The sequence below is a fragment of the Sus scrofa genome, chromosome 7 (assembly GCF_054392235.1).
Source record: "Sus scrofa isolate SSC_HxYL_T2T_F1_AM1 chromosome 7, Sscrofa_HxYL_maternal_Yorkshire_Landrace_v2.0, whole genome shotgun sequence".
NCBI classification, from domain to species: domain Eukaryota; kingdom Metazoa; phylum Chordata; class Mammalia; order Artiodactyla; family Suidae; genus Sus; species Sus scrofa.
Genome location: NC_139389.1, coordinates 89,701,485 through 89,707,264, shown reverse-complemented (window position 1 = coordinate 89,707,264; position 5,780 = coordinate 89,701,485). Strand labels below are relative to the sequence as shown.

The following is a 5,780-nucleotide window of genomic DNA, read 5'->3' as shown; positions in this document are numbered from 1 at the left end:
GAAAAAGACATTCTTCATTTTTATAATCATTGTTCTACTAATGGCAAACTATTGGAATATTTATTTACGGCTGCCTTCTTTGACTATCAATTACATTCTTCTTTTGTCGTCATCCAAGACCTCTGTTGACGGTGATTCTTTACTTGGTGGAGTAAATCAAATTTTAATTTTTACTAGGCTATGTAAATTTTTACACTTTTACAACTTGATATGCAAATACTGTGAGGCATCATAGAGAATCACTTGGACTTCAGACATGATCGTTCCAACCCTGTTGTGTAACAGCAGTCCTAGTACACCTTGATGCCTGGGATCAATCTCCTTAGCTGCTCATAAGCTCTTTTCTATTGAATCAGGGGCACAAGGAGATTGAAATGGCTGGTGAAATTTTACTTTCAGATCAATGGGAAATTGATTTATTCTTTTGTTGAAAAGATTTATTTCTTGAGAACTATGACATGTAAAGGAAGGGACAGGAAACAACAATTATGAATGTTAATAAAATTTAGATTCAATATTTTTAATTAGACATCAGATCTAAATCTAGTATTTACATTTCTGTGACAAGTTTGTTAAATTTTATAATGCTCAGTTTTCTGTGGATAATGTATAAATAATATTCTCCATTTTCATTGTTGTGAAGTTAAGAGAAAATGTATGTGAAATGCTTCAGAGGTGGTTAGAACTCAATAGCAGTATCTTATAATCTAATTGAGTTTCTAAAAAACTTAAAATTACAACATAAATGAATGATGATATATTGGAATGGTTTGCACTTAGATGCACAGTTAGGAATGTTTTATTGTATATAGGCTTGGTAGGGAAAGATTATTATTTCCCAAAATGTGACTTATGTTTGGTATAAAATCTTATACCTGTGTCTTTGGATGATTACAATAATGGCAACAATGATGATGCCTTTGATGATTTCAGTATTTTAGTTAAAAGGTTGATCTACAACTCACCTGCCTGGTCTTTATTTTTATTATTGCTTTCTTCATATCTTTATTCCTAAATGAGTAGATGATTGGATTTAAAAGAGGAGTAAAAATTGTATAAAACACAGAAAGGATCTTATCGATAGAGACACGGCTGAATGGCCATATGTAGATAAAGATGCAAGGTCCAAAAAATAGTACCACCACAGTAACATGAGCTGAAAGAGTAGACATTGCTTTGGAATACCCACTAGAGGAACGATGCCAGACAGTAATCAGGATGATGCTATAGGAGATGAACAGAAAGATAAAACAGAACAAAGAGAGTAGTCCACTGAATGTAGTGACTAATAGTTCCAAAGTGTAAGTGTCAGTGCAGGCCAGTTTGATCACCTGAGGCAGATCACAAAAAAACTATTCACGACTTTACCACAGAATGGTAAAGTCACTGTGAAAACCATTTGGCTAATAGTGTGCACAAAACCAGTGGTCCAGGAGAAAAGTGCAAGTCTGAGGCAAACACGATGGCTCATAATATTTTTGTAATTGAGGGGTTTGCATATGGTAGTTAATCTATCAATTGCCATGGCTATGAGTAACATCATCTCACTTCCACCAAAGAGGTGAAGGAAAAACATTTGAGCCATGCAGCCTTCATAGGAAATGGCCTTATTTTCACTAATTAAGTCGCTGATCATTTTAGGAGTTGCAAAAGAGGCCAGAGCCATATCAATAAAGGAGAGGTTGGCCACTTGGAAGTACATGGGAGAATTTAATTGAGGGTCCAGTTTCACTACCAAGATAATAATGAGGTTACCTAATAAAATGGCTATGTAGATAATAGAAAAGAATGAGAAAAAGAAAATCTGTAACTCATGAAGCTCTGAGAGTCCCAGCAAAATAAACTCAGACACTATGGAGTGCTTTTGCTTTTCCATTTGTTTGGCTGTTGATATATGCTACCTAAAACAAAATCAAAATAGATTAAAGTCTGTCATTTAAAGTTGAGAGATAAAACACACATTCATTTAACTTTGCTTTCTAAAATCCACTGAAATGTGCAAAATAATCAAAAATTTTAAACAACACGGAATCCAAATTTTTTGTAGAATGACAGACATGATTTTCTTAGAAGAGATCATGAGGAATACCTGTCATAAACCAAGGTGTTTGAAGAAGATTGAAGCTGTCAATATGTAACTCGTATCTGGACGCATCTTAAGAAAAGTGATTATCTCAGTTGGTGATAGAGTAAGGGATTTCCTTGCCACCTTTTTAGAATTTTAGAAATAGATTTATGGGTTCTCCATAGGCAAAAAAGGGGACCTTTCCACCTTGAAATCTATTTCTCACTGCATAATAATAGTAAGGGTCATGTAAATGAAAGCATGTCACATCGTTTTCTAATTAGAAGCAGAACCAAGAAAAAGGAAATTGAGTAGATGGAATATAGGGCAATGACAATCTAGGAGCCAATTCTGAAGTTACTACTGAAAGTCAGAGGAACAGAGACAAGGAATATTATGAGTCTTTGAGACACATATCTATGGCTGGCCAAATTGAGATGACTTCTCACCTTACTTTTTTCCTGATGTGGAAGAAGGTTCCAACAATTTGAGTCTTCTCCCATGGGCTCTGATTTCTTCTGGACCTATGGATTTAGTAGATTGGGAGGCACATGCTCAGAGACAGCCTAAATGGATGCTTGCTGCTGGCTTATAGGTCCTGAATAAACAAACGGGGATCTACAGGGACCATTCCATGTTGTTCTAGATGTATAAAGCAGACTTCTGTAGAATGCATTTACAAATGAAAAATGCTAGCCAGAAATTTTGAAACAGGATAACAAGGAAGATGTAGCTGATACTTAAAAAGAGATAGTAACACAATACATTGTTTTCCAAGTGAGACAAAAAAAAAAGAGAGAAAATACAAAAAAAGACTTTATATCTGACTGAAGACTTAATAAAAATAAATGTAGTTTAAAAATATTTTGAAATGCTTTAAGAATTCGGAGAAGTACAAAAGTAATAAAGGTCTTCACATTTCTGTGATAAGTGCTTGTATTCTTGTCATTTTGCTTCATAATATTTAAAGAAAATAAAATTCCTGGTAGAAGTAAAGTTCACTTACCATATTGTTAATTTGTATGTGACTTTTAAAAATAAGTGATATCCAGTCATAACAATTTTCTATGAGCAGAATTTTGTTTTTACTGATGAATTGCTGTTTTTTTAATCATTTATTTATATACACATATTTTTCTACTATACAGTATGGTGACCCAGTTACACTTACATGTATATATTCTTTTTTCTCACATTACATGTTCCATCATAAGTGACTAGACAGAGTTCCCAGTGCCACACAGCAGGATCCCATTGCTAGTCCATCCCGAAGGCAACCTTCAGCATCTATTTACCCCAAGCTCCCAGTCCCTCCCACTCCCTCCCTTTCCCCCTTGGCAACCACAAATTTATTCTCCAAGTCCATGGTTTTCTTTTCTGTGGAAAGCTTCCTTTGTGCCATATGTTATATTCCAGATATAAGTGAATTGCTATTTTAAAATTGGTTCAATATACATGTACATAACTATCTACATATGACTTTTTAAAGATTATACTACTAGAAGTAAAATCACTAGTCATTTTCAAATAAATAATGCAAAATTCTCAATAAAATGTTGTATAAATTTATATTACTGCTTCCTCACAAATTTTTTTTAGCTCTCATTCTAACAATATATATTTTATTGCAAGAATGCAAAAATGTTACAATATTAGAAGATCACTTTATATAAGTAACAATATTAAATAGGTTTGCAAATATCATAATTTTAAAAGGATGACAAAATCAGCATCTAACAAATGAAGACATATTACATTCACAAATTGTAAATATGCCAGTTATCTTTAAGTTCATGTATATATATTCAACATACTCCCAATCTGATTCCAAGCAGGATTTTTTGAAAATTGACAAGTTGAATTTAATATACAGTCTGAAATACAAAAGACCAAAATGGGCCAAAGAAATTTTGAAGAACAAACCTAGAAGATTTATATCAATTTACAAAGACTAATCATAAAGTCATAAAATAGCTTGATTAAGGCCCAAGGATATAAATAATAAACCAATGAAATATCAGAAATAATAGCAGTTTGATCAGGTCCCATGGTTTATTTTTGCTTTTATTTCTGTTCTTTGGGAGACTGACCTGAGAAAACATTTGTAAGACTGATGTCAGAGAATGTTTTGCCTATATTCTCTTCCAGAAGTTTGACGGTGTCTTGTTTTATATTTAAGTCTTTCAGCCATTTTGAGTTTATTTTTGTGCATGGTGTGAGGGTGTGTTCTAGTTTCATTGATTTGCATGTAGCTGTCCTGTTGCCCAGCAATTCTGCTGAATAGACTGTCTTTTATCCATTTTATGTTCTTGCATCCCCTGTCAAAGATTAACTGACCATAGGTGTCTGGGTTTATTTCTGGGTTCTCTAGTCTGTTCCATTGGTCTGTGTGTTTTGGTACCAGTACCACACTATCTTGATGACTGTGGCTTTGTAATATTGCTTGAGCTCTGGGTGAGTTATGCCTCCCGCTTGGTTTTTGTTTCTCAGGATTGCTTTGGTAATTCTGGCTCTTTTGTGGTTCCATATAAATGTTTGGATTGTTTGTTCTAGTTCTGTGAAAACTGTCATGGGTAATTTGACAGGGATTGCATTGAATCTGTAGATTGCTTTGGGTAGTATGGCCATTTTTACAATATTACTTTTTCCAACCCAGGAGCAAGGAATATCTTTCTGTTTCTTTACATTTCCTTTAGTTTCCTTGATTAATGTTTTATAGTTCTCAGCATATAAATCTTTCACCTCCTTGGTCAGGTGTATTCCCAGGTATTTGATTTTTTGGGGTGCAATTTTAAAAGGTATTTTATTTCTATATTCCTTTTCTAAAGTTTCATTTTTAGTATACAGAAATGTGACCGATTTCTGAATGTTAATCTTGTATTGTGCTACTTTGCTGAATTTATTACCAGTTCAAGTAGTTTCTGGGTTGAGTCCTTAGGGTGTTCTATAAAGAGTATCATGTCATCTGCATACAGTGACAATCAAACTGAAAATCTTTTGCACAGCAAAGGAAACCAAAAAGAAAACAAAAGGACAACTTACAGAATGGGAGAAAATAGTTTCAGATGATGCAACAGACAAGGGCTTAATCTCTAAAATATACAAACAACTTATACAACTCAACCACAAAAAAGCCAACAACCCAATGGAAAGATGGGCAAAGGACCTGAATAGATATTTCTCCAAGGAAGATATACAGGTGGCCAACAAGCACATGAAAAGATGCTCAACATCCCTGATTATTAAAGAAATGCAAATCAAAACTACCATGAGATACCACCTCACACCAGTCAGAATGGCCATCACTAGTAAGTCCACAAATAACAAGTGCTGGAGGGGGTGTGGAGAAAAGAGAACCCTCCTGCATTGTTGGTGGGAATGTAAGCTGGTATAACCACTATGGAGAACAATATGGAGGTACCTTAGAAAATTATACATAGAACTACCATATGACCCAGAAATCCCACTCTTGGGCATATATCCGGACAAAACTTTCCTTAAAAAAGACACATGCACTCTCATGTTCATTGCAGCTCTATTCACAGTAGCCAACAACGGAAGCAACCCAAATGTCCATCAACAGACAATTGGATTAAGAATATGTGGTAGTTATACACATGGAATACTACTCAGCCATAAAAAATAATGAAATAATGCCATTTGCTGTTTAAGATAAATGTGAACTTATTTGGGAATAAATAAGGCTGGCTAGCTA

The 5,780-nt window shown here is 34.2% G+C and overlaps 1 pseudogene; it reads right to left on the bottom strand.

The window, feature by feature from the left end:
- Nucleotides 1-941: 941 nt before the first annotated feature.
- LOC100157551 (olfactory receptor 4K13-like) lies at nt 942-1,876 on the bottom strand (annotated as a pseudogene).
- Nucleotides 1,877-5,780: the final 3,904 nt, after the last annotated feature.